General features: G+C 36.2%; 1 long non-coding RNA gene and 1 other non-coding gene across 12 annotated transcripts; both read left to right on the forward strand.

The window, feature by feature from the left end:
• Window positions 1–2,072: 2,072 nt before the first annotated feature.
• On the forward strand, window positions 2,073–24,299 carry LOC145056672 (uncharacterized). Of its 11 annotated transcripts, none has more exons than XR_013685872.1 (8): window positions 2,073–2,183; window positions 2,332–2,781; window positions 2,854–2,987; window positions 3,365–3,441; window positions 3,829–4,046; window positions 5,237–5,409; window positions 5,900–5,983; window positions 6,157–6,408. It is a non-coding gene; the product is annotated as an uncharacterized LOC145056672 (long non-coding RNA). The 11 variants fall into 11 exon arrangements; XR_013685875.1 differs by lacking the exon at window positions 2,073–2,183 and adding an exon at window positions 24,151–24,299 and having other exon boundaries at window positions 2,190–2,781; window positions 6,157–6,240; XR_013685874.1 differs by lacking the exon at window positions 2,073–2,183 and adding an exon at window positions 6,625–6,948 and having other exon boundaries at window positions 2,190–2,781; window positions 5,900–6,082; window positions 6,157–6,240.
• On the forward strand, window positions 16,848–16,954 carry LOC145060808 (small nucleolar RNA R71). The gene has a single exon (XR_013686991.1). It is a non-coding gene; the product is annotated as a small nucleolar RNA R71 (small nucleolar RNA).
• Window positions 24,300–25,943: the final 1,644 nt, after the last annotated feature.

Raw genomic sequence — 25,943 nt, forward strand, 5'->3', positions numbered from 1 at the left:
TGTGGTTAGTGTTTAATTTTAAGGGCATTACAAATAGAAGCCAATTTTTTAAATTATTTGTTTTTGTATTCAGGAAACCAATGTTCAAGAAGAGACTCAAACAGTACAAGTGAATGAAGAAGAGATCAATGAAGAAGAGGTCAATGATGAGGATACCCAAGAAATCATGAGGAGCAACACCCAAGAAAGCAGGATGAGGAAGACCCAACAAATCAGAAGGAGGAAGCCATCAGAGAGGATAACTGAGTTAAAGTTGAAGAAGCAGGTGGTGGGCAAATTTGGGATGACTGAAAGCACACCACTTAATTTAGAATAGGGCAAATGATTGTGATATGGTAGCCCTTTTTTTGTAATTAAGTCATTGTGTTGGCTTTATATAACTCTTTGGGTAAAAATTTCTCTTTTTGTAAATTTTTTGGAAAGTCAAACACTGTGACATACTTTGGTATGTAGTTTGGTATGCTTTATAATGTTATTTTGAAAGTCAAACACTAACAGTTTCCTATAGTTATTTGGTATGTACTTTTGTATGGTTTGTAATGCAGTTTCCTATAGTTATTTGGTATGTACTTTTGTATGGTTTGTAATGCAGTTTCTTATATTTGTTTGGTATGTACATTCCATAAGAAACATAATTAAACATCCAAAAATTACAACCAAAACCCAAACAATTGCAATCAAACCAAATATGCATTTCATACTCATATACCATTACATTAGAAGATCAATTTTTCCACAATTCATACAATTACATTCCAAAACAAACAGGGAATCCTAACATTACATAGAAACATAAGTAAACATCCTAAAATTACATAACCATAACCCAAATAATTGCAATCAAACCAACTAAACACCAAATCTTCCATCCCTTAAGAACCATCACACCTTCCACTTGCAGAGGAATCTGTTGCACTACTCCTTCCACATCTTCACCCATAAAGTCTTCAAACCCTTCATCATTGACTCCATGAATTCCTTGGTTGTGAAAATCATAGATCATCTGTTTGTACCAGTTGTTTGGTAATGGAGGATCTATCCATTCAAAGAATTTGCAATCCTTTTCCTTATCCTGCATTGGACGACATTTTGCAGTGTAACTACTATGGTGTTTAACGGAAATTTCAAAGATTTGAAGATTAAAACCTCACATTTAACTAATATAGTGTTCTTCCGTTTCCATGAAGATAAAAACCTCGCACTCAAAGATTCGAAGATACTCACCTTGTAATTGGGGCAACCAACGAATCTCCTTCCAGGGTTCTTCGGCTTCCATGAAGTCCACCTGCCAACTGGTTCATCACAATCGCACCTTCTTCGAACTTGTCTGGCTGACCTATATGCACTACTGTTGGAGACGGAGGAGGAGGAGGCCATATTCAAAACTTGCAATTCGGTCGATTTAGGGTTTGTGTCACCGGTATCTAAAGAAAGAGAGAGAGATATATGTTTGAGTCAACTTCCATGTAAGCAAAATAATGCCACGTCGATTTGTCACCGGTTGCAAGAGTGGTAACCGGGTAAATTGGGTCAACTCGCCGTTTTATCCGGTATTTCAGGCTTTTTCGTTAACATTTAATAGTTTAGGACTTTATCATAAACGCGGGTAAAATAATAGGACTAAAATGGAGATTTCCCTAATTTTATCTATTTCTGGACGGTAAAATTTAAATTTAATAGGTCATAGTTTAAATGAAAAAAACAAAATACAAAAATATTAAAAACATTATGGTTATCAAAGTTTAAAATTGACGTGAACAATTTGATGATTTTGGCCCTTGTTATAACCATTTTATGTTTTTAGTAATAAATGAATTTTTAACAAATCATTTGACTTGCTTGGGAATTAGAAACATTGATTTTCTTATGTTTTATCCCAACTTTTAAGACATAATTCTTGTGTCATTAGATAAACCTTGTGGTTCCACACAAATGCCAATTAAAATACTAGTATAATATATATGAATGCAATTCAAAAAAAAAAAAAAATAGAATGTTTTGCTCCCTATTATATATACTATTATTAATCCTTAAAAGGTTGGTGAACAGAATCTTTTAGAATTCGTGTTTCTGCCACAGATTTTCCGAAGTTTTTAAATATTTACCACAACGCTTACTAAATGTTTGCTTGATGCTTATCGTCTCTTCGTCGAAGTCGGTTGCCGCGGTTGTCCTCCAATACGGTTCGTTTATGTTTTCTTTCTCTTTTCCCTTTGTTATTTACTCTTCCTTCCTTTATCCGCTTCCTTTTATCAATTCTTTCCCACACCGTCTCTCTCCCTCTGGGTTACTGACGTTGGAGCCGTTGCTGGTGATCGACGAATGGTAAAGGAGCAGCACTCAGTGACCAGTCCCAACTTTTTCGTCGGCGTTGAAGGCCACCGGTGTTGGCGAAGGCAGTCCATCAAAGTGCTCGGCGGACAGAGACTTGGCTTCGGGGTTGTTCTTCTAAGAATAGGTTTGTCTCCTGCTTATTTCAAAAAACGACATACATGTAGATTTGATTTCCTTAATTACTCTTTGCAAGTATTACGTTCATCAACTTGGGTTCTTCCACCACCGATTTATGTTCCTACGTACCGGTCTCACTGAATTTTTATATTGTGACTGACGTTGGAGCTGTTGCTGGTGATCGACGAGTGCTGAAGGAGCAGCAGTCGGAGACCAGTGGTTTGATGGTGCGCCGATGGCGTCACCGATTTCCTGTTTGCTTAACGGTTCCATGTTTCGTCCACTGCTTCTCTTAGCAGTTTCCGTTCTTTCTCTGGGAATCAATTTAAGGTTCGTTTTCGATTATTCATTTCCTTTCTTTTCTAGCTTTCAAAAAACATGGATTTTGTTTCCTTTTTTTAGGTGTTTGACGGGATGAGAAAGCAGGAACAACTATGTGTGTTTATGGTTATTAGAGAAATTTGAAGAAACAGTGGAAGCGCACCAGGTGTTTGATAAAATGCCTATTTGAAATCTGGGTTTGAAACCAATAATTGGTAAACTATTCTTATCAATTTCAGCCATCTTACTCTACTAACTAAAATATATCATCCATTTGCAAATTTAGCTTTCAAAGTTTACATTCTATTATCATAACATCTCTGGTTATTTGAAGACTAATATGCCCTCAAGAAATAGCATTTATAACAATTTGAACTGATCATTGCCCTTGCTTCCTTTCATTGTATCTTTAATGTTTTTGGTTCCATGGATGATTCACAAATGAAATTATTGACTTTCATTTTTTTTAATCTTATTTTTCAGGAAAATAAATGAAGGGTTATATGCAAAAAATAGCATCATACTTCTGTTATAATTTTGATTTTTCAAAGTTTATTAGTTTTAATACATTTTTTTTAAAACTCATTTACAGGTCAGCTTAAGAGATCCTATTCGGAAAGGTGCTGATGATAATGACCTGAGACAAATTAATGAATTATTGGGGCTGCGGTACGATTTTATCATCTCTTATGCACAATTTTTTTTTTCATTTATTTGTAAATTTTTGTGATGCCATTTACAAATGATACAAATGGTCTCATGTTGGAATGTTTGTCACCAATAATACATATTGGTGGTTAGCTTTCCTTTTTTACCCTCCAATATGTTTCTTATTCAACCAAGAAATATCTTTCCAGATGTGTAAACTTATGGTTAAATGTCTTAATGAAAAGGTGACATTGTTATAATTGGGTAGATTTCTCAATGTACAATGTTGTAATATGAAGAAATGATAGTTATGATGCTATAATAAACAAATCAATGAAAATATGTTGCTATTTCTTACATTTATCACTTTAAAGTTGATGAAAATTCTTTTGATTTGGGATTTTGTAGGCAAGTGAATCTATTAAGAAGGAGTATGACCGAAAGTGTGAACAACTTAGACATCAATTCGCAAAGGATATTAAACCTCATGTGATTGATAAAACTCAAGCTACGGCTAAAGATTTGCATTCGCGTATTTGGGTTGTATTACATACGGTTGATTCTATATCAAAACGGATTGAGAAAATAAGAGATGAAGAGTTACAACCGCAAGAACTCATTCAAAGGTAAATCATTAAATTTTAGTTTTTTCTTTTCTTAAATAAACATTGTGAATTTATTATACTTTACGAAAAATATTAACAAATGAAATACTGTAAATATTTAATAAAATTATAAGCAAATATAATACTAAAATTTAACATTGTAAAAAAGTAAAACAAAATGAAATGCAAAATATTTTAAAAAAAACTACATTTATTATAAGAATAAATTGAATACTTAAAATTTAAAATTATGAATCATAAAACATAAAAAATGGATTACTTAAATTAAAATTTTTAATATTTACAAAACATGCATCTTTTAAATTAATTCCAAGAAAGTTACAAACAGAATACTAAGGATTTATAAAGAACAACCAAACTTACAATAATTTTAAGAACTGTAAAAATATTATAAAGAAATGTAATTCTTAAAATAATATTTATTAAGAAGTACAATAAATGTGTCGTTTATATCAATTGCTAACAAACCAAGCACTTAAATAATTATATAGATCAATTACTAACAAACCAAGCACTTAAATAATTATATAGAACAAACGAAATTAAAATAATTATGAAAGTACAAAAAACTATTTAAAATGTTATACCCAAATGAAATACTCAAACTAAAAATCATAAAAATTGCAAAAAGACTATTTGACTTCTAAAAATTTACAAAGGGAGTATTGTAAATTGTAACATATACCAATTCAAAATTTTCATGGAACATGTCTTTTGGTCTACTTGATGCAAAAAAGACTCGATTCATTTACATATAATTAGTGATTAAACTTTGCAGATTAATCAAAATGTGGAAATCAATGCTCGAATGCCACCATGCCCAACACAAAACAATCTCATCTTCTCACCATTTCACCATTTCAAGAACACAAACTCACCAAAACGAATCCAAGAACCAGATTCTAATTGAGCTACAACACGAGATCGAATGCTTTGCACAAAAAAAGTCTTTGTATTTGTATTGTACCTAACCTAACCCCCTTATCTCACTTTCTACTTTAGAACTAGAAAAATATCTACTCAAAAAACATGGGCTAAAAACAACAAAACTACCATTCAACAATTAAAAAGACGCCATTAAATTCCAAGCACAAATCTTTTTTTTTTTAATATATATGAATGTGATGTGTCATAAAAATCGAAATTCTTGATTTATTCTACTAACAACAAAAACACATATTACCTGTCAGCTTTTTTGGTCTCTCTGCTTACTCAAACGCAAACCCATAGAGGTAATTTTCAATATACGATTTTCATTTCTGATTTCATATAAAGGTGTATTCCATTGCAATCGGTCTGTCGGCCATGGCAAAAACCCGCATAAATGTCACTTATTGTTGGGCTTCCGCGTCATAATAAAAAGGTAGATATTCTACCTTCTAGGTGAGCATAAATGTTCAAAATTAGATTTTGTTTCTTTTTTACTACTTTACTGTTATCTAGATAAATGATTTTAATTAAAACAATTGGTTTAATTTTTATTTTTAATTTAATTGAATCCACGAAGAACAAGGTTTTTGTTTTTAAAAGGCTAAGATTATGGTTGTATTTGTATGAGGTTGACAAACAATGTTTGGATTTGTGTTTTCACATTTGTGGTGTTTTGTATGATGATTCCAATGAAAAGCTGGTGGTGTTATCTTCTTCTTTTCATCATAGAATTTAATGAAAAGTTTCAATCTTGCAATATAACCAATTTTTGTTGAGTACTACTTTTTATGTGCTCATGTATAATATAAAATTTATATATGAATATGCCATCAATTTGTGCAAACCAACCGAATGTAATCACTAATAACTTTACATGTGAATTCCATTCCACTGAAAGAACTAAGGTTTGGTTATTTTTGTAGGATGATTTTCGCCAAGCTGCTCGACATTCCATACACCAAACTCCTTCAAAATTGCTTTCACTTATCCTGCTGTTAAGTGTTAAGGTATGATAATGAAAGTCCAAGCATCTAAGTTGCTTTTACTGATATGATGATTGGCTACTCTTTATCAAAAAACCCTTGTACAAAAATAGCTATCCACAGGTAAAACTGATTGAAATTATTGTCATACACGTATGGCTGACTTATAGTTGAAACTGATTGTGTACTTTCCGCAGTTACTGACAAAGAAGCCCTTCAGGGTTCTGGGTTTGCATTACGGTCTCTGAATATGGTTAGACACTTCATTATCAAAGAAGAAAGTAAGCACTCTGTACTCACTACAAGGTTCCATGTCGTTCGTCTGTTTCTTTCGTCTCATCTGAACAGTAGGTTATTATGTATTTTAACAGCTTGACTGTTTCATGAATAGTGTCATTTCTCATTTTAATATTAAATATAGTAATATACACCATTTTTTACTTAGAAAATGATTAAATATTTGATTAGGTGACTAAACCTCTAAGTTTTCATTTTTTAATTGACCTTTGGATAAAAATCCCGAAACACCAATATTTAAAAAAATTCAAGAACTTTGATTAAATACTTTTTGTTCTTTTCCAAAAAAGAAGTAGAAGTATTTTATAAAATAATTCTAACTTTTAGGTTTATGGTATTTTAAGTAATATTTTTTTTGGTGTTTGTAGTGTCTATGTCCTTGATGAGACGGAAACACGCATGCACAATGCATAGTGTGTGCTATCTCGGACTGTAAACGACAGCAGGGTCCATTTTGTCCAAAAAAGGGTACTTTATCTATAGAATATTCATTTTAACAGAAAGATATAAAGGCCATATAGATGGTAATGCTATAACAAACAAATGAATGGAAGTACGTTGCCATTCTTTTCATCTCAAATGCTCAAACATGACATTGGTGTTACTTTCAATTATTTTCTATTAAGTCATTGTATTATATATTGGGTTGAAATTTTAAATTACAATGTTATAATAACACTGATGTGTGTGAAGCGAGCTAGTTTTAATCCTACTTTTAGTTAATAAATTAAGCACACAAAGGCAGTGAACCTGTCTTTTAGTGGTATAGTTGGATAAGTAGGGTGTTGAACTCAGGGAACGGAATTTAATCTAATAACTAATTTTAACTAAACAAGTAATAAAAGTAAAGGGTTTTTTCTTTAGTTTTACAAGACTAGAAACTTAAACATCGCACTTAAAACAATTAACTAACTAAACAATTAAAGCAAATGACAAATTCACCAAATTTATTAAAGGGTTTCTGTTTAGGTTCAACTAATTCACTCCTATGGTTATTTAAATGATAAATTAATTATTATTGGTTACCAACTATAATGGTTAGGTTCATGTTCATTACTCCTAACCCTTAGACAATTAATCAATTCAAGCAGTGACCAATTGTTTAAACTAATTAATTCCCTAGTTTAATTATTTGGATTAAATAAGATTTGTAGTTGGTTAATCAAATTGGTGTTTCAATTAACCTCTTGTTTGTTGGTTTCTCAAACAAGCTCACATATTAATTTACCCATTCTCTAATTAATCTTAATTTCATATTCATTACTCTTAAGTATATGATCAAGTGTTCACATAACATATGAGGTTAATAATTAAGAGATGTTCATGCAACTTAATTACCTTCCAATTAACAGAAAATAGTTGTCATTAATGCAAAAGGTTCTTTAACAAACTTAATTTAATAAAATCACCAAATAACAATCAATCATAAAGTATATTCTAAACCATAAGAGTAAATTAGTCTTCCCCAACAGAAACAAAACGAATTTAGTTCATAGTCATGATAAAAGCAAACTCAAAAGCAGATTTAACTAAGCTAAACGTACTTAATTCCTAAAGCTAAGTGGAATGATTAACCTAATTGCCTTGATTCTTCAAAGGATTGAAGATTAGGGTTCCTTAGCTCCTCCAAGGGTTCTTCAATCGCAGATTCAGCTCTCAAAATCGCCAAAAGTCCTCTCCAATCGGATAATAGTTTGGTATTTATAATTATCACAAAACAGGGTGTACTCGGCGAGTAGCAGATCCAACTTGCCGAGTAGATGCTAGTTATCCGTCCCATACTAGGAGTCTTGACTTATCTTCTGGAATATTCTAATGGACTCGCCGAGTAGGAAGGCTTTTGTCCCTCATTCTTCATTCTTTGGTCTCTAATTGCTTCCTCTTGTTCCCTTTCACTCTCAAGCGTGTCTTTTGGACTGAAAACAAAATTTAAACATTATTAAGTACCTTTTGTCCACATTATACACATAATTAGTTAAAAATAAATAAAAATGTATGCTAAGTAATTAACTAGTTATGCACATAATTAACTAATTATGCACATATCAAAATACCCCACACTTGACTTTTGCTTGCCCCCAAGCAAAACTGAATTTTAAACATATTAGAACCACATATGACAACTCCAATCTAACCCAACCATTATTGCCAAGATCGCAACGCATGCATTTGTGTCTAAAATTGTCCTAAATACCCCCATACTCCAAATACTCACAATCCTCATAAACATTCGCCCACTCACCCCGAACTATGCTCATTTTATGCATCTCTCCGAATCCATCCCCAGAAAACCTCTTAACCTCAAGGTATTTTTGTTTGAGCAACCCAAGCATACATAATCTAGATAATTACAATTTATGATACCACATTGGAGCTCTTTGGAATTCTTCACTTCTTGGCATTTGATCTTTGATCTCTTTGAATTCACCACTTTGTTGTTTGATTTTTGGTATCTTCAACTTTTTGAATTTCTTTGGAATTTTTGATCTTCTAATTTCATATTTGACTTTGATGCTCCAAAAATTCTTCAAACTTTTCTTGTAATTTCTCTCTCTCTCTCTTTTTTTTTTTTTTTTTTTTTTTTTTACATGTACCTCACTTTTTTTCACTCAAATCCCTACATGCTTAAGCAGGGGCGTTCAACTTCAACCTTTATTGGCTAAAGATAACAATTTTCCTAGATACATTTCTGGTACACGATGCTAAACATATTGCATCCCTCAGGCTGAGCGAGGTCGTGTTTTTGTCCCATGATTTCACTGGAATAAGGAAGCCACAAATGCACTAGAACGTATATAGGCTCAACTAAACATTTGGGTTTTTATGCAATTATCAACACAATTCTAACATGGAATCATAATTTGCTTTTACCAAAATTTTCTCAATTAATTCCTAAGTAATATTTTTGGTATGCAACAATTTTTTAAAATTAGCCTAAATTAAGGCTCTAAATTTTCTAATATGTGACCAACCCCCTACCCTACACTTATTTTATGCAATGCCCTCATTGCATATTATGCAAAAATAAAAATGCAAATATAGAGAGAATTGGAACAAACTCCCCTGGGGTAGCAGTCGATATGTTGATACTCTTTTCTTCAGCTCCATCTTCAATTGACTTTAGCCATGGAAACAGCTCATCCATGTCTTGGGTGTCATGCGTCTCGTGTGGTTGACAGCTCGAAAATATCACGTAACAAGCTTCTTAGAAAATCCCCAGTAACAACTCTTCACGAAAAGTAGATAAATGCTGCAGTGAAAGTGCTCAAAACAGCTCTGGAACTCGAAAATTGCAAGTCTACTCGGCGAGTAGTGCCGTGTACTCGGCGAGTAGCTCTTAACTTGGAACTATAACGTGTAATATCCCATGTACTCGCCGAGTAGAATTTGTGCACTCGGCGAGTAGGCAATGTATTGCCAAAACTGATCCAACTCATGTTCCTTTGGACTCAGGTTTTGAAATTGGAAATTTCACTGAACCTTACTCTAAATCCTTCAGCAACAACACTCTCCATTATTCTCGACTCTAACGGACTCAATCCTAAGGACAAGACTTCGTACTTTTTCTTGAACATCTCTCATTCCTTACTTGACCCTCAACACTTTATTATGCTTTCTAACCTTCCATCCCTGAAACATAAGCAACTAAAAGTGAAAGTAATAAAAATCCTAAAAACAAAAATCATCCAAGTTTTAACAATTGTTCAAAACAAAACACCATAAAAACACAAAACATAAAAATAAAGTCCTTAATCTTCTTCTTCCATATCGGCTCCTCCCGCGCCACATCCTCCTTCTTCATTTCTTCTCCTCATTCTTTCGTCCCAACTCATAATGTATAGATAGCCGGGTCCGGGTCTTGGTGCAATGTTCATCTGTTGGAAGAGGTATTCAAAAGATTGATTATTATAATTAACCCCTCGTCCAATATTGTCCAAATAGCGCCGGTACTCCACTTGATTCCACCCATCGTTGTCCTCCTCCACCGGAATAACCGGTGGGTCTTCTCGTATCCGCTCGCTACGTTGCCTTACCCGTCTTCCCGGCTCCTCGGGGATTGCCGGCTCGTCCGCATGTGGAATGGAAAAGGAATCACCAAACTTCTCCACGATCCGTGCCCTCCTGTATAATGCAGTGTTGAACGGGGGAGGATAAATGACCGTGAGCGCCCCTGCTTCTTGCAAATCTAAGACCCCAAACGACCTGACAAGCCTTGTAACAAACATGCCTCCATTAATCTTGGAGTTCACCTTTTCCTTAACCGCCCCTTCAGCAAGATACTTGGCGATGCAATAGGGGAGATTGCAGAAAGCATCGGGAGTAATAATACTCCAAAGATAGAAGATATCAAGGGTTGGGACCTTGTCCTAATCCTTTCGCATGTTGATGGTGCTGGCCACGAAGCGGTGAATAAGACGATGGATCGGCGAGCGAATATGACCCTCCTGAGCGGTGGAAGGAATATACACCCGGTTGGCAATAGTATTCCACCAGGTGGAGTCCACCATTGCCTCGGGAAGATCCTTATGGCAGTTCTCCAGAAAGGCTTCAAAGTCCTCAGTCAGCATAGTGCTTTGATCATAAATCCCCAGCCTCCAGGAAAATTCAGCCATGCTGCATTGTCGCAGCTCACCACCAAGAGAAAAATAAATTATGTTGGGGTTGTAATACTCACTACCACCTCGGAATGAGATGGTAGCAAAAAATTCCCAACACAGTTCAGCATAAACAGGTTCTTGTATCTTGAATAACTGTAACCAACCATCACATATGATGGTGGTATCCCCTAAGTTGCACTCCTTCACCAAATATGGTGTGAGCTCCTCCTCCAAGCCCACTTTTCCCAACCAATCCCAGTCAACAACGTTGGGCAAATGGATCTCCTTCTGTTTCAGCGCCTCTAATTTGTTTTTGGCTCGAGCTTGGGATGATTTGGACGTGATTTGTCGAAATGAGAGCCACGGGATATCACCTTGGCTTCCACCTCTGGAAGACTGCCCCCTTCTGGACATGGTATCTGCATAAGAACATTAAGAAAACACAAACAAACAACACCCAGTAATTAAAATCGAAATAAACACGGCTGTATAATATCCTACTCGCCGAGTTCATGTCCTACTCGGCGAGTAGGATGAACAGCGGGACCAAAATCCGTCGATCATATATAGGGTGCCCAAAACTCCTAATTTTTCATAGGGGTTTGTTGTATTAAGTCAAATAAACATAGATCCAAAAGAAATTTCTCCTAACATTACCTAATTCATGGCAAAATTAGAACCCTAGAATTTGAGGAAACCCCCAAATCCGAATTTAAGCAAAATAGGGGCAAATCGATGATAAAGCTTGAACATTTGATGAGTTTTAAGTATAAAGATCTTACCTTTTCCTTTGAAAGACGAAGATTAAGTGGAAAATTGAAGAAATCGCAGAGGGTGCTTGAAGGATGCTGTGCACGACGAGTATTTAGGGTAAATGGGTGAAAACCCTTATTTTACAGTTTTTATACTATCTGTGTAAGTTGGCTACTCGCCGAGTAGAAAAGATCTACTCGCCGAGTAGAACTGGTGTTACGCGTTTATTGGGTTATTTGGGCGGGTACTCGCCGAGTATACGTGCCTACTCGGCGAGTAATCCTTACAGTTTGAAAAAAATTTGAATGTTTTTGAAAAATTAATGAATTTTCTCATTTTTAACCATCCACCCCACACTCTAGGCATTGCTTGCCCTCAAACAATTATATTCTTAGAAGAAGACGAATGAAAAAATAAAATAAAGTAAAGGAAAGAAAATGCAAACTTGAGACACGGGTTGCCTCCCAAGAAGCGCTTCTTTTTAAGGAGTCATTAGCTGGACTCCTCCCCTTCTACGTGGTTGCAATCCCTTCCAGCAACAGCAATTCTTCCATACCTTCATTCCTGGGGACTCCTTCTTCATACTTTTTGACCCTATGTCCATTGACTTTGAAAGGTGTTCCATCTCTTGACAATAGCTCTATAGCACCATGTGGAAACACCGTCTTCACCAGAAAAGGACCATCCTGTTGATTTTCTTTTATCCTCTTGTCATGCCACATCTTGGTCTTCTCTTTATAGATCAACGAACTAGAGTATGCATCATTTCTAAGCTCCTCAAGAGCATTCATTTGCATTAACCGGTTGCTCTTGAGTTCCTCCATGTTGAAGTTGCACATCTTTAAAGCCCAAAATGCTTTATGCTCTATCTCCACCGGCAAATGGCATTGCTTTCCATAAACTAACCTATATGGTGTAGTACCAATAGGCGTTTTGAAAGCTGTACGGAAGGCCCAAAGTGCATCGTCTAGCTTATCCGACCATTCTTTGCGATTGCTCCCCACCGATTTCTCCAAGATTCGCTTTAAAGCTCGATTTGTCACTTCGGTTTGTCCACAAGTTTGTGGATGGTAGGATGTAGAAAATTTATGGGTTACCCCATATTTCCTTAGCACCTTCTCTAGTTGATCATTGGCAAAATGCATGCCTCGGTCACTTATAAGAGCTTTCGGGACTCCAAATCGTGAAAATAACTTTTTTAAAAACCGCACCACTACCCGACCGTCATTAGTTGGTAACGCTTGTGCCTCCGCCCATTTGGATACATAATCTACCGCCACCAATATGTGTTTGTTGCCTTTAGACATGGGAAATGGTCCCATGAAGTCGATTCCCCACACATCAAATACCTCGCACACTTGGATACTATGTTGTGGCATTTCATTTCGAGATGAAATGTTTCCCACTCTTTGACAAGCATCACACTCTTTGAAAAATTGGGCTGCATCTTTAAAAATCGTGGACCAATAGAACCCAATGTCAAAGATCTTCTTTGCAGTGTAATGTGCTCCATAATGTCCACCCGTGGGCCCGCTATGACAATGCTCTAATATTTTCCGGCTTTCATTCCCGAACACGCATCTTCGTATGATCCCATCCGCGCAGCTTCGAAAAAGATATGGTTCATCCCAAAAGTAATATTTTATCTCGGAAAAGAATTTCTTCTTTTGTTGACTTGTGAGATCTTTTGGGATGTAATTGCTAGCTATGTAGTTAGCTATATTTGCAAACCATGGTTCTTCTCCCACGGTCACCATAATATACTCGTCCGGAAAATCATCGCCAACTCTATCTTCGTGCAATCGCGGGTTTTCAAGCCTTGACAAGTGGTCAGCTGCTACATTCTCCATTCCCTTTTTGTCTCGTATCTCTATGTCAAACTCTTGAAGAAGTAGCACCCATCGTATCAGTCTTGGCTTTGTATCCTGTTTGGCAAATAAATACTTGATAGCAGAGTGGTCAGTAAAAACGGCTGTTTTAGATAAAACTAAATAAGGACTGAACTTATCAAAAGCATACACCACAGCTAATAATTCTTTTTCCGTGGTAGTGTAATTTTCTTGGGCTGGATTTAGAGTCTTGCTAGCATAATATATGGGTCGAAAGTGCTTATCAACCCTTTGTCCAAGGACAACTCCTAATGCAAAGTCACTAGCATCACACATAATTTCAAAGGGTAAACTCCAATTTGGTGCAATAATGATCGAGGCATTAGTTAATTTTTCCTTTAAAAATTCAAATGCCTCTAAACACTCTTTAGTAAAATTAAATGGTGCATCTTTTAATAGTAATTGTGTTAGAGGTCTAGTTATTTTGGAAAAATCTTTTATGAAACGCTGGTAAAAACCTGCGTGTCCTAGAAAACTTCTAATGCCCTTCACATTAGTTGGTGGGGGTAATTTGGCAATGGTGTCAATCTTTGCCCGATCCACTTCAATTCCCATTTTGGAAACCTTGTGGCCTAACACTATACCCTCCTTAACCATAAAGTGACATTTCTCCCAGTTGAGGACCAAGTCGGTTTTTTCACACCTAGCAAGTATTAAGTCAAGATTTGTGAGACAATCATGGAAAGAAGATCCAAAAACAGAAAAGTGGTCTATAAAAACTTCCATGAATTTTTCCACCATATCATGGAATATGGCTGTCATACACCTTTGAAAAGTCGCGAGTGCATTGCATAGCCCAAAGGGCATGCGCCTATAAGCAAAAGTCCCACTGGGGCAAGTAAATGTGGTCTTTTCTTGGTCCATTGGGTCTATGGGTATTTGGAAATAACCCGAGAATCCGTCTAGAGAGCAATAGTAACTATGGCCCGATAATTTTTCTAACATTTGATCAATAAAAGGTAAGGGAAAATGGTCTTTAGTGGCATCGTTTAGCTTTCGATAATCGATGCACACTCTCCAACCGGTTACCTTTCGTGTTGGAATTAGCTCGTTCTTTTAGTTGGTTATGACCGTCATCCCTCCTTTCTTGGGCACCACTTGGACCGGACTCACCCACGGACTATCGGAAATGGAATAGATAATTCCCGCATCTAAGAGTTTAACCACTTCCTTCTTGACAGCTTCTTGCATATTTGGGTTTAATCTTCTTTGGTGCTGTACAACCGGCTTTGCTCCTTCTTCCAGATTAATCTTGTGAGAGCAATAAGATGAGCTTATTCCCTTGATGTCGGTGATGCTCCATGCTATGGCCCGCTTCCGCTTCTTCAACACTTGCACGAGCTCTTCCTTTTCAGATTTGGACAGGTCAGAAGCTATGATTACTGGCTTTTGGTTTCCATCTTCAAGGAAAGCATACTCCAAATGTTCTGGTAACTTTTTGAGCTCAGATTTTTGGTTCTGACTGTTGTAACTCGCCGAGTGCAGGTAAGGTACTCAGCGAGTTGGTAGCTGCATTCACGACTTCTGATTTTTCTGAGGATGAACTCGGCGAGTAGATCGGACCTACTCGGCGAGTAGAGCTATCAGTTTGCTTGACTATTTCTTCAAATTCAGCTTCTTCCAGCAGCCTTTCCATCTCCATTAAGTCTCTTTCTGCATCAAATTCTTCATAAAAAATTGTGGACTTGCTGGAATCTTCACTTACGCACTCCTCCAATAGTTCGTCTAGCATGTCAATTGAGAACGCCGTGTCGTCACTGTTCCTTGCATACTTCATGGCTTGATCAACCCCAAAAGTTACAGAATCATCACCTACCCGCAAAGTAAGCTTTGAATCCCTCATGTCTACTATAACACTCGCAGTGTTGAGGAAGGGTCTTCCGAGGATGATTGGGACTTGAGGATCTGCCTCCATATCTAGAATTATAAAATCCGTGGGAAAGACGAATTTGTCCACCTTGACTAGTAAGTCTTCGCAGATGCCTCTTGGGAACGTGACTGTCTTGTTTGCTAAGTGAATTGCCATGCGAATTGGCCTTGGTTCCGGGAGATCCAGCTTCTTAAAGAATGAATATGGCATTAGGTTCACACTTGCTCCCGAATCGGCTAAGGCATGAATGGTAGCCAAGTTGCCAAATTGGCAAGGTAGAGTTAAGCTCCCCGGGTCACCCTTCTTCTTTGGTAGCTTATTTAGCATAGCAGCTGAGCAGTTTTCATTGAGGACCACCTTCTTCACTTCTTCCATCTTTCTTCGATTAGTGAGAAGTTCCTTAAAGAACTTAGCATATTTGGGCATTTGGGCGACAACTTCAATGAAGGGTATGTTGATTTGAAGAGCCTTGATATGATCTAGAAACTTCTGGTACTCCTCTTCCGGCTTCTCCTTCTTAGCTCGGGCTGGGTATGGCATTGGAGGCTGATACAGCTTTTTCAGGAACATGTTCCTTTGGATTTGGCAGTGTACTCGCCGAGTCCATATTTGGTACTCGGCGAGTAGAGCTGTCAGATTGAAGATTTTGATTTTCTGCTTCCTCCTTCTGTGAGTCTTTGGGTGCTTCATTCTGAATAGGGGCCAGAGGAGTGATTATTTTCCCACTTCTTGTTGTAACTATATTTATGTGCGCGCCTCGTGGGTTATTTTCGGTTTTACTAGGAAGTTTGCCTGGTGATCTTTGGTTGATTTGTTGAGCAAGTTGCGCTAGCTGCGTTTCTATGTTGTGGATGGATGCTTGCTGGTTTCTAAGCATGGTCCTTGTTTCTTGAATTGCAGCATCATGATCACTATGTCTCTTTTCTGAAGCAGCTACAAATTTGGTAAGCATTTCTTCCAAACTTGGTTTTCTTTCTTGTGCCGGCTCCTCCTTTTGGTAAAACCCTCTTCCTTTCTGCCTGAACTTCTCCTCCTTAGCCTTCTTGTACTCTTCATATGGGAGCCACTATTTCTTTGGTTTTCGCCAATCTTCATCATATCGGTCTCCACTTGAGTAACAAACTTGCACCTTCTTGTTGCCATTTTCATCCAAGTCGCAATCTCTAGTAAGATGAGGCCCATTGCAATTTTCACAACCCACCCGAATAGCATGGATCGTTTGATCCATTTTATCCATCCTCCTATCTATGGTTTTTAGCATAGCCATGACTGTGGACAAGTCTTTAGTAGCTGCATATGCAGCTCCCCTAGTAACATCATTTCTTGGGTTGTGGTATTCTCTAGAGTGCTTAGAGAATTCTTCAATTAATTCCTTGATCACCGGGGGTGGCTTCTTTGTGAGCGGGCCTTGCGAGTCAAGTAACTGCCTGGTTGTGACATTGACTCCATCATAGAAAATGGAGACTTCTTGCTGGCTATTTAGGTTATGGTGTGGGCAGTTTCTTAGTAAGCTCTTGTACCTCTCCCAAGCTTCATATAGTGACTCTCCAGCTTGTTGTTCAAAGTTAGCTATTGCTTTCTTTAGTTTGGCTATCTTGGAAGGCGGGAAAAAGTGATCAATGAATTCTTCTTTCATCTTGGCCCATGTGGTGACTGATCCGGGGGGAAGTGACTTGAGCCAGTCTTTTGCAGCACCTTTGAATGTCACCGAAAGCATGCGAAGCAGCTGAGTCTCGCGAGGCATATTTTGAACATTGAAGTAATCAGCTACATCATTGACTTCATCCAAATGCTTATAGGCATCTTCGTGGTCTTTTCCATAGAAATGTATTTCTTTAAGTAAAGCTAGGATATGAACCTTGAGCTCAAAAGTAGCAGTCGCGGGAATTGCGGGTTGCACAAGTCCCGGGCCAGTGTCGTCGCGCATCCTCTTCTTCCATTCCCCCATGGGGATTTCATCAATGTTAGCCATGGTAAGAGTTAACTCGTTGCCGGAATCGGAGTCGTGCCCGTATGTGGGTTCTTCCTCTTCCTCGGTGTCGTACTCGGTGTCTTCCTTGATCAGGTCTTCGCTTGCTAAAGATGCGCTGGATGCTCCTGATTTGCTGCTCTTTTTCTTCCCAAAACAGTCTTCAAATTAGACAAATGTGACTTCTTTGGTGTACTCGAGCTCTCCACGTCCTTTCCTTTGTTCCTTTTCAATGCGGATTTGGGATCTTCAAACGGGGGTACCAGCGGGGTGTTTGATCCTCTGGTCATGAAAGTCCTGAAATAAACAAGATAAAAACGTAAAAAGAACAAAAAAGTGTACTAAAAAAAACGAAAATTAAAAGCTACAATCTGCTTTACTCGCCGAGTAGGTGTGAATGCACTCGGCGAGTAGCAGTGTATTTTTGAAAGAATTCAAAACTTGAAATAAAACTAATTTAGATGCTAAAACCTAACTACTAATTATTAATCTGCAATGAATTAACTTTGTGCCAGTAAACTCACACAAAGGATCGAAAAAATTAGAAATTAGATAAATTATTTAGAACCGTTCCCCGGCAACGGCACCAAAAACTTGATGTGTGTGAAACAAGCTAGTTTTAATCCTACTTTTAGTTAATAAATTAAGCACACAAAGGCAGTGAACATGTCTTTTAGTGGTATAGTTGGATAAGTAGGGTGTTGAACTCAGGGAACGGAATTTAATCTAATAGTTTGGTATTTATAATTATCACAAAACAGGGTGTACTCGGCGAGTAGCAGACCCAACTTGCCGAGTAGATGCTAGTTATCCGTCCCATACTAGGAGTCTTGACTTATCTTCTGGAATATTCTAATGGACTCGCCGAGTAGGAAGGCTTTTGTCCCTCATTCTTCATTCTTTGGTCTCTAATTGCTTCCCCTTGTTCCCTTTCACTCTCAAGCATGTCTTTTGGACTGAAAACAAAATTTAAACATTATTAAGTACCTTTTGTCCACATTATACACATAATTAGTTAAAAATGAATAAAAATGTATGCTAAATAATTAACTAATTATGCACATATCAAACACAAAAAAAATAGGATGCTATAATAAAACAATAAATGAAGTATGTTCCTATTTTTTTCTAGCAATATCCAAATCAGCGCCAACGGCGCAACTGAGTTCCTTCTAGTTATAATGGGTTATTATCACTTACTTCAAACATTCGCTTAGCATATGCATTAATCCATTTTCCCTTAGACCCAAGGCTATTCAAGCAAATATATAATCAATACTTTCTCTCAAAAGCTGATCAAAACCTTGAAGCCATCATATGAAATAAAAAAAATACATTTAAGCAAAGCAACCAACTTTATACAGTAAAGAAAAGGTTATACTAAGTCTATAGGGAGAAACATAGTGAGTACCGTATCTACCCTTTTTTTGCTGAAGACTATGTATTGTAATTGAAGGTCTTTTGCAATAGGGTCCTCCTTAACACCAACTTCATCATCATCATCATCATCATCATCATCATCTCCAACTTCTTCTTCACTTGAGAAATCTCCATCTTCAACATCATCTTCTGGCTCCTCTACATCATTGTCTTCTTCTTCATCATCATCCTCTATGTCACTACCATCTTTTGTCTCTGGTTCAGTTGAGCTCTTCCTGTTAAGCTCGGAAAAGGAAACATGTAAAAAAAATCAAGTTTTATAAAATTTTCAGATTATAATAATAGAAAGTGTTTGCAAATTGAGCGCCACCTTTGATAATTTCCAATCAAATTCGGCAATGTAGTTGCATCCTGAAGAAGAAGTCCCATCTGCTTAACAAAAAAACACAAATTTTTTCATGATAAAAATGAATTAAAGTAATGCAAAATTTTGTTAACATTTCATGTCATATTGCCATCATTCCATCAAATGAAGGAAATTTGTAAAAAGTTAGGAGAAGGGTATGGATACCTCACTTAGTCATACATTTTTTTACAAATTTGCCTATGTATATACTTTTTCTTTCCATTTCCCTAAGTATTCAAGAACTTTTTCAAATATATTTTAAACAAAATTTATCATGATAGTATATAATAGAAAAAAGGGAAAAGGCAGGGTTCATCAAGTCAAAAAAGAACAACAATAAGGGAGACAAGCTTGATGTTGAGTCAATGGAAAATTAACTGGCAACAATATAAAAAATTTGAAAGTCAAAAGTCAAAAGATGAACTTTCTTCATAACCTAACTTAAGAAACACAATTCTTTCCAACACCAAAAGATCTTGAAAGTGCAAAGAACAATCAGCTTTAGGCGTCATGTGTATCATTGATGTAATCCCTTTGCTCTATACCTAAAACAGTAGATACTAAAGAGTATACTAACAATAGCCCTACGGTTCTTCGAGTGGATTCCACAACGGTGACGATTGTCGTTGTGGTAGTGGTGGTGTGAGTCTAGAGTGATCAAGAAAAAGAGTTGAAGAAAATGAGAGATTCAATTTTGACTATGTCTTTGATGGAAAATCGAGGGTTTGTCGATGAATGTAGAAGCGAGTGTTGAAGTGAAACGTTCCAGAAATTGGAAGCGGGGAGATAAGAGAGGCAGTGGATCAAATTAAAGTAACCCTGAATTCGATGAACAGTACCCGACTCAGGTACTGTTCATAAGGCTCCTTTCCTTTAATATTAACTAGAAAAGATTCCCCAGCGTTGCCGGGGTCGGAAGGTATTGCTTTGTAAAGTAAAGTAGCATGTTGAATTGCATTGAGATAATCTAGTAAAGGAAGATAAACAATGTCATCTAATTACATAAGTAAAGAAATCTAAATCATTATTTCTTGCAATAAATGAGGAAAATAAAGAAATGGTATCACAAATTGAACTTTATTGCTACGTATGGCAGTGGCCGGAAAACCAATCCGGAAAATATAGACCGTTGTTTTTTGTCCGTTAATGTGAGGGCAATTTGGTCTTTTAAGGTAGTAGAGACTGAATTTGTGACGACGGGTAAACCATATGAACCATTTATGTAATTTTGGCGGCGATGGTGGTGGTGGTGATGGCAGCTGGTAGGTGGTTTTATGGTATTGGGTGAGTATTTTCTAATAAATAAAACATTAATTTAAAACCAAAAAGAGAAATATAAATTAATAAAAAAAATCGGATCATGAGTAAAAGAGTGATTTCGGTTTGCATCGTTGTCCTCAATGTGTTAAATCTGGTAAACCATAGGGACCAATTGTGTAATTTTGTCTAACAATAATAATAATAATAATAATGAGGGACCATTTCTAACAAAAGCCTAAATACTAATAATATGTAATAAAAGGCGAGGGTTATGAAAAATTCAAACGAAAGTGAAAGGGTTGTTTGTGAACAAAAGCATAAAAGTGAAGGGTCAATGTTGTAAGTAGTTTTTTAAAACCAACATAAGTTGGAGGACCAAAAGTGACAAACAAAATTGACAAAAAGAGGAGCAAACATATATAACCTTAGGGACCAATCTTGCCAAATACTTAAAAAGTTTACTATTCCTAACTTTCGTATCTTTAATATATATATATATATATATATATATATATATATCAATTAATTTTATTTTTTTTTAGTTTTTATGATGACAATGACTTTAAAAAATCTATCACTGATTTATATATGGATACTGTTGTAACACTCGATTTTAGATTTGCTTCTTTATTTGGGGTTGAAGCCTAATCTTTAGTGGTCATGAGGCTTAGTGTGACAACCTGAATTTTTTTTTGCTTTATAAGCTCAGTCATTCAACTCAACTGAGTGTCAGACTCATTGGTAATGAGTTCTAGCCTTGTTAAAGGTCATTCTAAGGAGTTTTAAGCCTAGCACACTTAAGGAATGAGTGTTAGAATGTACCTGCTAGAGACACCGTCCAACAAATGAAGACTTAACCTCCTCAAAAAGAGTTCACGGCCACAACACTTGAGTTTACGGTCGTAAAGTCAAGGTGGGCTGTAAACTCCCTCCTTAAGTCACATATTCTTCAACTTTCTTTCATTATTTCATTTCCAACTCAAGAACACTTCCAAATCCTCTCAAGTATCATCGAGTTCATCATCTTAGATCATAAAAAACGTAAGTGTTCTTTCCTTGATTTGTTGTTACACTTCATCTCCTAGTTACACTCTTTGATTCCATCCATGAAAACATTCATTTCAACTAGATCTTCAAGTTTCACCAAGAACACCAAGAACACACATTCGTGTTCTTGGCCAAGATCGACCATTTCAATCCTTTACATTGTAAGTACTCTTCCCTACACTTGATAGCTAGTTAGGACTCATGCTTAGAGCCTTGAAAACATCAAAAACACAAGGACAAAAGGAGTTTACGGCCAAGCCATCTCCCATGGTCGTAAACCCTTTTAAGGGTGCCATTTTGGCCATAAACTCTTCCTAAGACTTGGATTTGAGGCTAGAACACTCCCTTGTGCTTTGTAAGACCTTAAATCATCACCAAACTCATCATTTAGTGAGTTTACAGCCCAAGAGTAAACACCCTTGTCGTAAACTCCAAGTATGACATGTTTTGGACCTTAAACACATCTATGCTCTTGCTTAACCTTAGGACACATGAGCCCTTGAGACCCCTTACCTTTAAGACCTTAAATGTGACCATTTAGAGAGTTTACGGCCAAGAGTAAACTCCCTTGGGCCGTAAACACCTCAACACTCTCCAAGGAGTGGGTCTTTCTCATCCTTGTGTAGAGCAAAAGTCCCTCAAGCTTCCCTAGCCTTCAAACCAACACTTATGCATCTTTGACCATGAGTTTATGACCGTAAACTCCCTTGGGCTGTAAACCCATGGTAGTAAACTCATTTTAGTGCCATTTCACATTCCTTATTGAATCACATGTGATTCCAACACTTGGTCAAGGTGTTTCCTAGTCCCGGAAGGTGTTTCCTTTCATATAGTTGTTTATAAACACTATATTCATGTAAATATGTGTCCTTATATGTCAATTAGGACTTATTGTGTCTCGGGACTTCATTCGTGGAACTTCTCATCCTTACACACATACCCGTTTGAATCACCCACATCAGGTGAGTTCATACCCCGTAATGAATCTTTTAACCGTTTTAAATGCTTTTAAGGGGGGAATACAAGTTGAACACAATGATAATTGTGTAATTATTTGTTATAAACATCTTTCAAAATGTTGCCTATGTCTTCTATAAGTGGTCAAAACATTTCAAAAACTTTATTAAAGTTATGTTACTTTATAGTTTAACAAAACTCCTTTTTTAAAGTACAAGCATAACTAGGTAGTAAAATGAGTCTTTTCAATAACAGTTCAAGTAGAATACTAGTAAACTATAATGGGTATAGTTTAGGGGTTCAGTTCATACTAGATACAATACACGATAATAGAAAGAACATACAAAGATACTATAATAAGAGAGGATACTAAGATACTATAACAAAACGAACATACTAAGATGTTGTAGCATGGAGCACTTACATGATCTAATTATACCAATGAATCACTAACACATTGTTATAAACAAAAGGTGATAGTTATATTGGATATAAATGATCATATAATTTTAATGTGGATATTCACGACTTGCAATTGACTGCAGAGGTCGCGTTTGGGTTCTAGAATCTTTTGACAGGGAGAGCGTTTAGTATAGGATCTAGCCATCACATTATACCTTAATAATCAATTTAAGGCAATTAGTACAACAATAGTTACTATATACAAGACAAACAGAACAGTCGGGTCTAGTACATTCAGTAGAAAAGGACCATGATGCTAACCTTATGATTCTTTAATGTATACACCAAGGGATATATATTAATAGGATCCGATAGGTAATAGGATGTGTGCTTTCCGCTTCATTTCCTGTTCCTTGTTTGGTTGTGGGCTTAGAGCAGATTATATATATATATATATATATATATATATATATATATATATATATATATATATATATATATATGTCTCGTATATATTAAGTCATCATAAGGGGTACCAGGTATGGGTCAAGTCATAGGACACTAATTCAAAGAACTGTTTTCTAGTACTAATCATAATTTTCAAATCAGAATTTTTGGTATACAAAACTAGGAACTTACCAGTAAAGTGTTTAATCCATTTTATTAAACTAGTGTAAACTTAAAGGACCTTAGCTGATTGACTCTATAATACCTTAGTTTATACATCATGGTTATATATCATTAATACCCAACAGGTACTTGGATGTGTGCTTTCCACCTTATTTCCTGTTCCTTGTTTGGTTGTGGGCTTAGGGCAGATTCATCCAATCAACTATCTATTCGATATTAGATTATATATAGCTAGTATAAACTAAGTGATTATAGAAGTAATCACTGTGGTCACTATTTTATTATAAGAAATAAGGGTTTTCTTAAAGGATCTTTTCATAAATATAAAGTAACTATTACAATTAACTCCATGAGTAACAAGTGAATACACCATGGTTATATACAACGAGGACCTAAGAAACAATGGGATGTGTGCTATCCGCCGTACTTCCTGTTCCTTGTTTGGTTGTGGACTTAGGGCAGATGTGCACAATCGATTGTTTGTTTACTCTGAGTTTTATATAACTTGTATCCACTTAGTACTCATAGAAAGGATTGTAGAATTATTTTTACGTATCTTTCATCAAAGTAGGAAATACAGGATTTTCTAGGGGAACAGGCGAAATTTTCTAAAAACAGAACTTATAACTTACTACGTTTCAACAACTTTCTACAACTTACTTACATCACTAAAATCTTATGAACTCACCGGTTTAATTGCTGATAAAGTCTTTCAAATAACTTGTATACTCAGGAAACTAGTAGACAGGAACTCGCGCTGGGAATTCAGAAGATGGAGCAGTATAACTTCAAGTCTTTTTTTTGTTATTTGCTTATGTATTCTATGTTTTGTGAACACACACATCGTAAACACTTTCTTTCTAATGAAATGGTTGTTCATTACTTGCTTACTATGATACATGTCTTGTGATACTAAACATGACGTCCTCCACACCCGAACATTTCCTCCATTCTGGTTTTGGGGTGTGACAAATTGGTATCAGAGCATTGTTTATAGTGAGCTAAGTATATCAACCGATAAAAGATATACAAACTATAAATACAATGGGGTTTAAGTGCTCTGGATAATGATATATTTTAAGAGTATAACGATAAGTTATTAAAATATACCTACTTGCTTATGATGGGTTTTGAGCATTCTAACACTCCTATGGCGTACATGCAACCCTATAAACCTTGAATCTATGTTTTCTCTAATATACATGCAAATTTGATTTTTCAAGGTTTACTTCCTAACTAGCATGGCATGGGGAATATGTAATATAAAAACTAGTAGAAGTACATACCTTTCTTGTTGCTTGGATTCCTTGAAGACTTTGTGAGCCTAGCACCCCAAATGTTGTGCCTCAAATGCTTCACACAACACTACAAGACTTGGAATAACTTGAGAGAATACACTTGCACTCAAAAATCGGTTATGCCCTCTTAGAACTCACTAGCAGTCCGATTTTGCTAGCTATAGGGCTCCTTTTATAGTGTTGTCACAATTAGGGTTTACACATGAATGCCCTTAATTGTCATGACTCTTCATTTCTAATGATCCTTGGGTTTGTAACTCCCCTGAACTATCCATGGAGCTCCAAATGGTTATAACCCAACTCCATAAACCATGGATCATAAATCCACCATAAAAGATTAGATGATTGTCATAATCAACCCTATATATTTAATTAGTCTCATTTTGATCACCAAATTAATTCTAAATTAATACTTGATCAACACTAATTAAATAATACTATTATTAATATATTAGAACTTATAATATATTAATAATCACAAGTGTCCTTTCTCTCATTTAGTCTATCCAAGTATTGCAATGCCATGCAACCCAAATGGACCATGCCGGGTCGGGTCAAGTACATACCAAATAAAGTTATGGACTTAGACACTATATCCAACAGTCTCCCACTTGGATAAGTCTAATAACTATATTTGCAGATATGACTTCAGGATCCGACTAGCAATCGTAGCTCTTTCAAAGTCTCTCGGAACTGAGATGATAATGATACGCCATTTAAGATAAGTGATCATACAATCCTTTGCTCTCAAGATATCAGCCGGACAAACACATGGAACATGGTCTTACTTATTGTCCAACATTTTTTTCTCGATCTCGGATTTGTTTCAACATAGAACTAAATTGAACACATCAATTAAGTTCTGACCGGCCCCGGTACATAAGTCAAAACCAAATCATCGAGGGGCCTAGATATCGCTTCTATTTCTAGAGGGAACAGATAAACTTCGACTCATATGCTTGTACTGACTACTTGATGAATTATGCACAAAATCATGTTTTATAACATCGAGTTACCAATGCGTTTTCGTACAATCAATGGATAACCAACTCATAGTTAACAACTCATATCTCTAGGTTTAAAGTTTATATGATATTACCGTCTCACGATCACTCGAGATAAATTCCATGAAGTGATGCAAGTGAGCGTGGGTTGAATCCAATACTTAGGACTTATGAGTACTCATGAATGTTGCAACAACTATTGCTATGTCTAATACTCTTTAGAC

The sequence above is a fragment of the Lactuca serriola genome, chromosome 6 (genome assembly GCF_051521515.1).
Source record: "Lactuca serriola cultivar US96UC23 chromosome 6, Lser_US96UC23_V15, whole genome shotgun sequence".
Classification (NCBI taxonomy): Eukaryota; Viridiplantae; Streptophyta; class Magnoliopsida; order Asterales; family Asteraceae; genus Lactuca; species Lactuca serriola.